Here is a 12,608-nt window from a genome sequence, read left to right as displayed (position 1 = left end):
GTTTTAAGGACTGAAGAGGATAGTATTGACATACATATCAATTTCAGCTGCCCCACTGTATAGCTGAGAGCTTACATATCTGCAGAGATTCACTGTAAAGTTTTATACCTAAATAAATTCATATTAGAAGTGTGTGCATAAACACACAAAGGATTGTAAGCTTGTAAATAGCACAGGCATAACTGCCTGAAGGAAGTACTTGGCAAAAACAAAGCCACGATGATCACCCTACAGATTTTCATTTATTTATCTCTTCATCAGCTTACAAAACAAACAAACAAAAGAACCCGCTTGTTCTCAGCAACCCACTTGGAGACTTGATCTCAGCAATATCACACCCCTTGGAAAGTCTTCCAATCGTAGCCATATTAATTACAACTCCAGCAGGCTTTCCCTTTTACAAGTTGAAGTGACATATAATTTTTTCCACTAAAACTAGTCAACAGATTGCACTCCAGTTTCTAAATGTTGCTATTTGCTCCAGACGGAGTTCTAAGAAGTTCCAAGATATCTTTTGGCGATATGTCTTGGACATATGTAGAGATGTGTAGAATGAAGCCAGCCCAGAAATCTAAAGCAGCCCTTGCACTGCTCTTCCTCTTCCCAAACCCACGCAGGCCCATCACCGCATCCTCCTTCAGCACAGCAAAAATAACAGGTATGCCCAGGCTCCCTGTCCCACTGCTTCATGCCACCACCCTCCCAGGTCCCAGCGTGCCCCCAAGGGGAAGCAACCTGCTGAGCTCTGGGTAAGGGGCGGGGGTAGGGGGGAACTACAGCAGTCCTCAATTTGCACCTGCCTGAAACATTTCTTTTGAAGTGCTGAAGACACAGGTGTCCTACAAACACCCTAATGCATAGTAAGCCTGTCACAGACTAATTTTGAAGTTGCATGCCAAGAGAGACAGCCATAAAAATGCTAAGCAAGAGCATGAAATAAGAGGAAAAACAGTTTTAAAAGGCTCTCACAACAAACTAGAAAGACACAATCACCATTCTACCCGACAGATGTTATGGCATCCTCAGCCACTATGCTCTCAGCTGAATAAAAACATACAAAACCACCAACTGCAGCAAAACTGAATCTCATGACAAATAAGCAGGGCATCAGCCAAAATCAGGGAAGGTATCTGTCCCAGACACACATTAGTAAGTACATCAGCCCTCGAGAGCACGTTCAAAAGGACCACCAGTCTCCAGCTTACCCCAAAAAAGCATTTTAAAGGACAAGCCACCACTGCAATCACAGCACAAAATCCAACTTACCAATACAAGTAATAGGCTAAAGCCAGGGCGATGAGTGTAGCACAGATCCCAGCTAGCAAGCATATACCCGACTGGGTTATCAACATCTTCCTGATTTGTTATTGATTAATAAAACCCCCCAAAAGGAGGAGAAGAAATGGAACTGCAAAAACGGACGATGTGGGTCTTGTCTAGAAAAGCAAATCAGTCTTGACATGGAGGAGGATTATGATGACAAAAGCACATCGAGGTAAATCTGGAAGTGCTGCCACTACTAAAACTGCCTGCATAGTAGCAGGAAAAAAAAGCAGCTGGGTGTCCTCTCCGTTACATGGTTTCATAAAACACCAAACTAAAAAAGCCCTCCTTACCTCAAGAATGAAGGTATGACTGGGGCATATGTGAACTAATATTTAAAATAGGTAATACTTCTCAATAAATATTACTGTCAGGTGGTGTTGCTGACAAACCAAGCTTTTGCTCTAATCCAGTAATCTGCTTAGAGCAAATTACCAGGCTACAATCAGCGGGATTCGCTCATGTGGCGAGGTACGTATGTTCAGCACTGCCGCTTGACACTGTTTTTTTTAAGAGCTGACAAAAGATTTTAACAAAACCAGGATTTTAACACAAAGGAACCTCCCACCCCACCAAAGCCTGTCCCTTCCCTACGAAGGGCAAACAAGGCTTGAGAGAATGTCACAGCAGAAAAAGGGTTTGGTCTGCCCTGCAAGGACTGCACTGTGGGTGCAGAAGGACCACTTGCCTTTGCAACGCAATAAGGGACATCTTTGAACCTGCACAGGCTAAAGAAAGGGACTCTGCAGGGAGCTGTGGAGCAGGCTCCCAGTTGCTCTTCTTGGAGGGGTCTGGGGACTCCACTGCCCTTACCCCTTCTCTGCAGGTCTCAGGGGAGAGCTCTACCCAACCAAGGCAACAGAATTTTTTTCTCTTTCTCCCTGCTCCAAATTCAGGGCTTTCGGAAGGCCTAAGCCACAGCAGGCACACTCCAGTGGCTTGGTTAACAAAAAGGAGATACCAAAGCCTCAAGAGGAAAGAAACTAGGTGCCAGTAGTTACACCTTACCCGGGCAGCAGGAACACCATGCCACCAGCATGATTAAGGCTCAAGGGCCCATCCAGCTGTTCTGCACCATGATCTGGGCAGTCCAGACAAAGAGAGACTTGAGGCCACATCCACACAGGGACACAAAAGTTGGACCAAAGAGTGTGATTCCCACTCACCTGCCATTACACCAACCCAGCCCTTCATGCAGGTGCAGTTTGCATTGGCTAACAGATCCTCACCTGGTAAGAATTAGGCCTCCAAAAGAAACGGGAAGAAAAAAAAACCAGACAAAATCTAGCTTAAATGCCAGAGACAAACTGAAGTGGTAGTCACAATCCCCTGACATTCCCATTTTCAGACCAAACTTCAGCAGCAGCACTACAGAAAGCTACAACATGCTACTAGCTCCTTTTAAACCTTTGGCTGCCCTGTAAGTAGAGTCACAGAGATTTTAGGATTGTTCAATAAACTGGAAAGAGACAGTACAAAAACACTTCTGATTGTAAAAATTTTCCATTTGTTGTATCTAAGAAACAGACAATACTTGGAATTGTTTGGCCAAAAAGGAAAAAGAGGCTGTGAATTTAAAAATCACAGCCAAATAGGAGACTTTATCTGGTATGAAGTTGAGCAGAACTGGTTGGAAAAAGAATATAAAGTTGCTCCGAGTTTAAAAGCACAGACAAGATAAATACAACATACTCCAGACAGTGTGATGAATAGCGTCCCGTGGAAACCAGCTTCTTAGCCAGAACAGAAGTGTCACAGCATTCATGAATTAAAGGAGAATTTCAGGTACTCTCTATGCACCAACTCAACAGGTCCTCCTGCCCTCTTACATCCTGCACAAAGTCCAGGTCTATTGTAAAACCTTTTCTAACCTCACCTACAGCTCTACCCCATTTCTCAAGCTACACAGATAAAAGTCTTACTACTATCAACATCTTGAAGGAGATAGCTTCCAACTAATTCCTTGCTTGAGGATAATCAGTTTGTGAGCTCCAAATGAATTTTTATGGATTATGTTCCCCGATATCATTTTGCAACTACTCACATTGTTTGTTCTCAACTATGGAAATAAAATTATATTAAAATAAACCCCAAAACCTGTAAAATACACATGTAGTTCAAAGATGACAAGAAGGTTCCAAAGTCTGTAAACTGGTACTTGAAATGTTTTTGCAGATGAAGCTCAGTCACCAGTTTTCAAGACTGCTAATCAACATTTATGCAGTGCAAAATATTTTTTACAGAAAATGCATATAATGGAATATGACTAGGCACAGGACAGCCTTGGGATTTTGTAAATAAAATGCAAAACCAAAGCAGCAGTTCTCAAGAAGCCTCATTTGAAAAAAAAAATTAATTAGGGTATTGCAATAATTGTATTTGGAGCAAGGCTTACTTGGCATTCTTGGTATTTCTATTATAAAAGCTATTCTAAAATTACAGTGCTGGTATTCAAACACTGATTCTATAATACCACCCCTTACATAACAAACAGAAAAGGAGTTATCTAACAGAAGCCCTATAGTACAGAATTATTTGAGTAATAGGCCACTTGTATTGAATAGATCAATGTTACATAATTATATAATGTTGCCAGTCTTTGTCTCTGATGATTAAGAAAAACTTCAGTAGTGTCTACCTATTTCTAACACTAGACAAAATGTTCCTCTTCACTCCAAGTGGCTGAATTTTCAAGGCAAGTGGGAATTCATCCTTTGTATTCAGATAAAAATAACTACAAAAGAAATTTCAGGAGTGTAAGCACATCCACACACCAAGCCATGAAACTTAAGTACCCATCTCCTAGATGGATTGTGTGAATTTGGAAAATGCTTTGTGGCACGGTTTTCTTACTTGTTAAAGCAGGGATGCAAAATAAAGGATAAACAAAAAAAGTCTCATCTGCAATCATCTGAGATAAGTGTTATAAGAAGAATGATATACTTTGCTTTCTGGATGGAAAATTATGCGGAAAATCAACCCTCAAACATAAGAAACAGAGCGCCAACCAGGAGATGTGTCAACATGCAAATGTGCTGTGGCTGAACAAGAAGCTTCTGACTGCTGCTAAATGAAGTCTCAGCAAACACCATATGCATGCCTACAAGCCCCTACCCAAGTTCAAAGCTTTTCTTTGAAGTACTGTGTACTAACTGGGAAGAAATTAGAAGTCTATCTTCCAAGAAGTGCCAAGCTGCTTTAAGTTGTAGGCATAAAACACTACTTTCTGCAAAAGAGCAGCAATATGATTTATTCTATGACTGCATCCACAGTAACACGTGAGCACCAGTTCAAGTGACCTGGCAGAAGCAAGCAGGGTCTTGGGGCCGTCCTATAGCAAACCCACCACCTCCCTCCTACCCTCTCCTGAGGCAGGCTAGGAGACGGATGCGAGACTTTGCACTTTGGCTCTACTTGCTCACGACCCATGCTTCTGCTCCAGCATTTGCAACCACAGTCTGTACTGCCAAGATGGAAAAGCTTAAATAAAATTATTATTAAATAAATGAATGACACAGTAAAGCAAAGGCCCCAGATGATACCAGAGTTATCCACACTCTAAGAATCACAGCTGCAAAACAGAGGAGACGCAGCAGGTAAGTTTTCCCCTGCAAGCACTCTGCTATACTAAATCCAGAAATTCCCCAGAAAAGCATTTGCATTATTTCACCCTACAAACGTACCTCCAAACCGCTAACTGCTCACACTTCACCAGCCATGGAGAAAGGCTGCTCTAGAAGATAACTGAGAAGCAGAATATATGCCACTCAATTGTAACTTTATGGTCCCCAGTCTTCTTGACAGATCTGTGACAAGTGAGAACGACCAACCAGCCTACTGTCACCAGACTGACATCTGTCACATGGACAACAATACCTCCTCTAAACATTTCTTTATAGGAAGTCTGCACTTCCACCCAGGTGGAAGTTGGGTTCAACCCATGAGAGAGGTGGGGATCACGTGCAGGGGGAAGCAAGATGACAGCCACCGTTTCCTGAATTACCTGAGTTTGAAAGATCTCCACCACAGGGAAGACAGGGAGAGAAGTAAAACCACTAAAACCAGAAGCAGTAGGCATTCTACTGGGTGACTGACTGTCACCAAGGCAGCTTAAGGTAAAACTCCATAGTTTTGCATTCAGGAAAGAATAATAGGTGAAAAAATGTGGCTTGGAAAACCAACAGGAACACAACCAAACTTTTCCTCAGTCAGCTCCCACGAGCCATACTGGCAGCGTGAACTGCACCAGGGAGCTCGATCCAGTGGTGGCAGAGGATGTTCACGGCAATGCTGCTTCGTACAGTGCTGTGTGCAGTCTGCTATTCAAAATCCAAAGGGTAAGAAAGCAAGAAAGGCAGAACCGTACAGCAGAGCTGGGGCCCACATCACCCTGCTTCTTCCTTGTACAGGATTCAGCTTTTATTCTCTTTCCTGTCACCTTGGCTGCCATCAGCAGTGTGTTCTTACCTAAACACAACAGCTATACTTCTTTGGGATTATTTCACTGACAAATATTTCACAAGGCTGTTATCAGTCTGAATTCATAATTATCCTTGTGGTCAGATCTCGTTTTGCATATACACAAAAGCAGGTGTTTTTCTAAAATGATAGAGCAGACTATCAAGCAGACTGATAGCAAAAACAATACATGCCAGACTAAGTTTTTTGTTCTGCATTTTCAGACAAGATCACACCAGCCCCTTCTGGCCTGAATACCAGTACTGGCAGCAGCCATACACCACACTTTTCAGTGTAAATGGAACACCTGTGCCTCTCCAGACAGCAAGGGAAAAAACCCAAATCTCCCAAGCCAACCACCACAAAAAGAAAAAACCCTTCTCTCTTACAAAAAGACCACTTTTTGAACACAAAGTTGAACTGCATGCATGTGAATGTGCACTTTTGCACTTGGTGAAATCTTCGTAAGTTACAACCTTAACTCTTTACAAATACAATATCTCACCCATTCAAAAAAAATGAACTTCTAAGTGGGAAGTCTGATTATTGTTGAAATCCAGGCTGCTGTTGGCTATTCAGCTGGGAAACTGAACAGCAGCCACTCTGCATACAGCCCATGTATTTTCAAAATCCACATAAGAGAAAGACCTGAAAAGAAACATCTAAGATTTCCCCATTTCTTAAGATCTTCCATCTCCTGCTAGCTTGGTGTCCTATTGCTAAAATAGGCCTCTTGTAGCATATATTGTTAACTCAAACCATTATGAATTCTGCAGAGCAGGGAACCCTTCATGGTAACACACACAGTCTTTGAAAGATCTTGCCAACAAAGATCAGAAATCCAGGACTGGTTAGGGTTGTTGCAATTTAGTTTCATTTGTTCAGCTTCTGAACAGTAGCCTTTTAACGCAACGTTTGAGAGGGAGGTGACCTAAATATCCTTTCACTGAAGGCTGCAGGGATCCTTGAAATGACTAGCCCACTAGAAATGCATGCTTCCCTTGCACCAGCAAAATGCAGATTGCTACTTTGCATAAGGGCTGCTCCACAACTGATAGCAAAAGTATGGGAGTTTTCACAGATGCTCTCTGCTCTTTTTATCATCATCTCATGTAAACTACACCCGATTGTAGGAAAAAGGACATTAAAAAAAATTCTGACACTGTACCTTCTCAGTTCCACAGGTGCCACAGCACAGATACTAATCTAACCACAGAAGATTTCTTAGTGATTATAACCCAAGCCAGGTGGGCAGATGTCTACATGGAAATTTCCACATCTCTGTACGTTCCACTGTATCATTTCCACTCCTGCCAGAGATGCACAAGATCATGGGAGCAGAGGCTGTTTTCTGAAAGAAAATACTGAAAGAAGTGTGAAATGGGAAATCGCGAGTTTCTCTTGGAGCTTGCAGCATTTCAGAACAACTCAACTGCCAAGTCAAAACTGGTCCCCATCATGTGAAAAATTAGAAGCCAATTAGTAAACAGAGGTGTTTATTGTACCAAGGCCTCATATTCAAAAGAGCCTGTGTGCCATACTCTAATTCTGGATGTCACCACTACTAGCTTGGCACTGCTCTTCAAAAGCTCCTCAGTCAAGCAGAGTAATGGTTCGAGAAGCAGTATTTATGCTCTTACGATTCATTTTTATGTGCCAGAATAACCCTTAAGCTCATCTGCAATTATACGCCAAAAAGATCAGATATTCAAGGATATCAAAAACTGTGTGCAGTTCAATGCAATGTGTTAATATAGGACATATTTATAGACAATGAGCCTACCAAACCAAGCTAGCTTCATTTAAAATAAACAAACAAGCAGACTGGTCTAACTACCAGAACTAATCTAAAACAATCAATATTTCTCCAACAAAGACATGTAACAAGAACCTTCGTGCTATTTACTCAGCAATGTATAAAGGCTTCTCGAGTCTGCAGCCTGTGTTGTTCACTTTCAAGCCCATTAAACATGAATCACTTTTGATTCATTCTATTTAAATTCCTTTTACCTTTACTATTATAAACCAGATTTTGGAAATACCTGTAATACTTCTTATTAATGCAGTGATGTTTCAATTATTTTTCTGCAACAAAGTTCATTACTTCCAGGCAACTGGGAGCTTATCCTATGCCTGGTTCGACTTAGTGTGCACAAGTCCCTACTCCTAGGTGCTGCTAGAGGCTCACTTATCTCACACTTAAGGTCAGCATGTCCTGTGGTTTGCTTATGTAACTGCTTTTACAGTTATTACTCATCCCAGGTCTGTATCAACAAGATATATCTTAAGCTAAACTGTTTTGGTTGTTTGTTTTTTTTTAATTTTTGTGTAGAATTTTTTTAGCAAATAGATAATTTTGGTAGACACCAGGGGAACAGCTAACCTAGCAAAGCTGACAAATTGGTAGTGGTAAGCACAGAGGGATGAACAGCCTTGACACAGCAGCACCTGCAACTGGGCTGTAAGTTTGTTATGTCCCAGCACTACGGCTGGCCCACAGTCATAAACAGTGAAGATGTTTTCCTTCTGGGGCACACATGACAATAGCAAGTGGCATTGCTATATCTTCAGTACAGGAAAAACAACTACACAAGGAGATGCTTAGGTATTTTGCTACTATATTGCAATAGAGATCCAAAGTACCCATTTTCTTACTAAACAAGATTTCTTACTAAACAAGGCAAAAGCTCACACAGTCGGGGGAAGGAGTATCTGCCTTGACAGCTATCCAGAAGACACCTGCAAAAGAGACGCTGCAGCCAGGTCCTGAGGTGCAGGTAAGCAGCCCACGCTCCAGCCAGCTCTGCCACGTACACCCATTCTTTGCCACGCTATGGCACCAGCAGCTGCTACAATAGCCCAGCAGCTGCATCACCAGCTCACACTGTGCTGAGCTTCCTCCTCTCTGTTCTTCTTCTTACATCGCAGCAAGAGAGAGGCTTGTTCTTAGAGGGGTGTCCTTTGTTTGCCAGCCATTTTCAATCACAAATATATTGGGCTGACTGAGCTCAAAATCCTCTGTCTCAGGCCAAGCCACTCTTGTGCATCAGGAGGCTACTTCTCCCATTAAACTGAACGCCACAACCACGGTGGAAAGGGAGGCTCCCTCTTAAAAGGAAGGGAGACACAGGCATAGAGATTGGGCAAGTGAACCCCTGATACAAAACTGGCCTTGCTAGTGAAGCATAGTATCACCATCCCGAAACACATGCTGTAAGAGCGTTTGTATTCCCATCTGTACTTTCAGTTGTTTTGGAAAATACTGTCAAAGGCCCTGAACGTGTGGCCTTCACAACTTAAAAACACATATGAAAAGGACTGCTCCCACAGCAACACTGACATTTTTAAAACAATTATAAAAGTAAGGGTAAATTACATTACAGCTTCTTGTAAAGCACTTTTAATTTGGATTATTTTTTCCTCTCAAAATAACCATCCCTAGGAGATCCAGTTTATAGGTCCCTGGTCCTTGATTTCCACCAGCTAATACCCCCAGCTGGAAGTGGTTCCTGTGCTGTCCCAGAACTGTGACCACCCTGACAGAGCTGAACAGCACTGAGTCCCAGGCACAAGCATAGCCAGCATCATCTGATAAAGCTGCTCTTCCCCTAAGATTTCTGGGGAAGAAAGCTTAGTGGGGCACAGTCTGAGTGTTTTCAAAGATCAAGAAGATTCACTGCTTCACAGAACACAGTTGTTATGCTTGTTTCTTCCAAATAAAAGTCACAACAAGGAGAACCAGTCTTCTGGTACCCGTCTCATACATAGGCTCTGTAGTCAGAGGAAACATACTACAGTGAAGGACTTGGAAACAATATTTGCCCCATCCTGAAAGAGTTCAAAGCAACACTTTCTCAGAAGTGTTCCATGCCACAACACACCTTAACACACCCAGACCTTCTCAAGCGTTTCTAGACTACCAAGGAAAACTAGTCCTTTCACATTTTCAGTGTCCCAACTCAGTGCACTATCAAAAACAGAGGAGAGAACATTATTTCCACATGTTGTGCAAAAGTGACTCTAAGCTTAAGAACCACGCTGCATCAGACTAACAGCAGGGATCATATCTCAGGTAGCAGCTTTTCAGAACATCAGTCTGACAGCGAAGAGGCCTCTGTCTTACAGGCTTTGAAAGAGCCTGTTGGCACAGCCTCCACATTGGTAAGTATGAAAACAGCGAATGTAACCCATTTTCCAATGCACTTTACATTTTTCCTTGCTTGAACTATAGAAAACTCTTTAAATTGTGACTGCTATTAATGACGGTATTCGTGAGCTGCTTTTTGGTCTAGCCTGCTGGACCCTTTATGTCCACAAGTGCTTTGCAAAGATGATTTTTTTTTTTTCCTCTCTGTGGCCCCTAACTAATTTTATATGAAAACTGAATCTTCCAACAATTGTTACAAATTCTTGTAACAGTTGTAACACTGGCAAGTCTAAGAAAGAAAAATCCCCTCATGAAGACACACAATAAGGACAACAGCAGCACATGATACCTATAGAGACTGCCTACGCATAAACTCCAGCAGGAAGGGATGGCTGCTATAGTAAGTGCTGTTGTAATTTGGCCTCCCCGCAACTCAGTCCCTGATCTCCCCAACTGTGTGCCTGTTGGTACCAGTTGTGCTTTGGTTCCTGAAATGGGGATTTGTTCCACAGAAGCAGCATCCACTGGGACTATGAAAAGCTTTCAGTACAACTTCTCTAATCCATATCAATATGTATCAACCTGCTCAGGATTCATCTAAGCAATCAAGAAGGTGAAGGCTAAAGGAATTATTCACGAGATTATTCAAACTGATGCAGCTTCCAGCATGGCCATTTGTTTCACTCGGAACATTTCATTTTCAGATTATCCCTCCTTGCAAGTTCTAGCAACCCGAGATAAGACACCCAGGTATGGACTACATGAGGGGCACAGGCACCAGGCTTGGTAGCCCACAAGCCTGGGTATGAGAAGCCCAAGTTCTCTCTTCTCTGAACAGAAGCAAAGTTGGAAAATTCAAGAGCTGTTCACAATTGATAAAATCCTGCCCCCAAGTATATTTTAGCTCCTTAGGCCTTAGACACAAAGAAGAAAAGCAAAAATTGCAGTAAGCTGAAAAAATATGCTACAAAACAGCAAACACATAAAACCAGGCTTCTGTGTATGTCTGGGATACCGCTCTTCCATCAATGGTATTGAGTCTGGGCAAAAGCATTTTGCAGAACCAGTTCTGAAAGTAGCTGGTCACCATGACACTGTAACAAGGCTACTTTCAAGAATCAACCTGCTGGGTCACCCTCTACCCACCAAAGCTGTAGATGGTCAGCATTAACCAGATTTCAGCTGCAGTAACTAATTTAGGGGGTAAAATTCTGATCCAGGAATATTTGGAGCTCGCAGAGAGTGGTTATTTGCCTATATGATCAGGGCTAAATGCTTTATCTTCCTCTATAGTAGGAAAGTGTATATCTTCAAAAGGGATGTAACTTTGCATGGGGTCAGAATACATGCCCTGAACACAGACAGTGGCCGATCCAGCATGAACTGCCCTATGAATCAGAGCTTTGAGAAACAGCTCACAGAAATGCAAGTTTCTTGGAAGACTACTTGTCCTATAACAGGCCTTAAAAGGTTATTAGAATACTAAAGCAACACACTGGGTCTTCACAAAATCACCAAGATTAAATTACTTTCCTATTAAAAAAAATAAAGCTACTAATAGCCCATGAAGGGGCAGGGTATCAGAGACCATCATTAAAATGTCAACATTTGACACTGACCACTCTGGGGTTTTAAGATCCTGTCCTGGAAAAACCCTGTTCAGTGGGGTCTCATCAGCTTCCCACTTTTGCTATCACTGTTTGTAGGAGACACTACAAAAAAGGGCAAAAAGAAGAAAGTTTGCTGCTACAACTTAACATTTTCATATTTGGTTACTGGACAGTATTTAAGGATGTTTATATTAAAGGCAGCCTAAGATGACCCCAGAGTCAGCATTCAAGAGATTTCTAAGAAATTTGTAAAGAAGGTCCTCAAAGCACTGTAAAGGCACAGTTCCCCTTCTACATTTAGGGGGGACATAATAGTTAAGTATTTCTAGAGTCCTCTGGAGGTTTATTTGTGGTTAACTTTTTGCTACAATGACTAACAACTGATAACAGCATACAGGAGAGAACAGGAGAGAGAACACTACAGCAAGCAACGATCTGAAGTGCTGGTTTCGTCCCTAAATTAAAATTCACAGAGTGGGAGACTTTTGATGCCTCTCCCAGCAACTCATACAGCTCTATGAAAAGAACAGGATTTGCACCCGCATTTTTTTCCTAAAAGCATCTTATTGCTACAGACAAAACAAATACAGAAATGTGGGGGAAGATTTCTTTCTTACCACCACCACTGGGGACCACCTTCTGGCACCTGGCAACACTCAGAGCAACAGGAGAATCCTCACCTCCTTCCTCCAGGGAAGTACCACTGTTTATGTTTCAAGAGATTTGCTTTTTCATTTGCCTATAAGCAAAAAAGACATTCTTCAATGAATGATGGTAAAAATATTTTGTTTAGAAGCAAAATACAATGCAAATAACATGCAGCTGCTAAGCCAGGTCACAAATTCTTTAACTCAAACTCCTCTTATATAATACTGGCCATCTTTCTCTTTTCTCTGGGGGGAAAAAACCTACTTAATCCTTCTTCCCCTGTACGGATACTACACTGCTCCACAGGTACTAACTACTATTGCTTTCAGAGGGTCTAACTGGCACACATCTATGAAATTAAAAGCAAGTGTTCTCAATTTGTATTTAGTAGAGAAACTGCAGCTTCTGTTCAGAGCAGAGAA

The 12,608-nt window shown here is 42.0% G+C and overlaps 1 protein-coding gene across 8 annotated transcripts in view; it reads right to left on the bottom strand.

Annotated features, from left to right (window-relative positions):
* AGPAT3 (1-acylglycerol-3-phosphate O-acyltransferase 3) overlaps positions 1-12,608 on the bottom strand; it is a 94,090-nt gene that overhangs the window by 39,192 nt on the left and 42,290 nt on the right. For 2 of the 8 annotated variants that reach the window (XM_055702369.1, XM_055702371.1), the window contains one exon: positions 12,156-12,277. The exons of 2 other annotated variants lie outside the window; for them this stretch is intronic. The gene's annotated coding sequence lies outside the window, so the exon portion shown is untranslated. Of the gene's footprint in view, positions 1-1,266; positions 1,434-6,949; positions 7,105-12,155; positions 12,278-12,608 lie in introns of those variants that run through there. 4 more of the 8 variants (XM_055702374.1, XM_055702375.1, XM_055702372.1 and 1 more) reach the window with 3 other exon arrangements.

This window comes from Falco cherrug, chromosome 2, assembly GCF_023634085.1.
Source record: "Falco cherrug isolate bFalChe1 chromosome 2, bFalChe1.pri, whole genome shotgun sequence".
Lineage (NCBI taxonomy): Eukaryota > Metazoa > Chordata > Aves > Falconiformes > Falconidae > Falco > Falco cherrug.
Note: the sequence above shows the minus strand (reverse complement) of the source record. Positions and strands in the feature narration are given on the sequence as shown.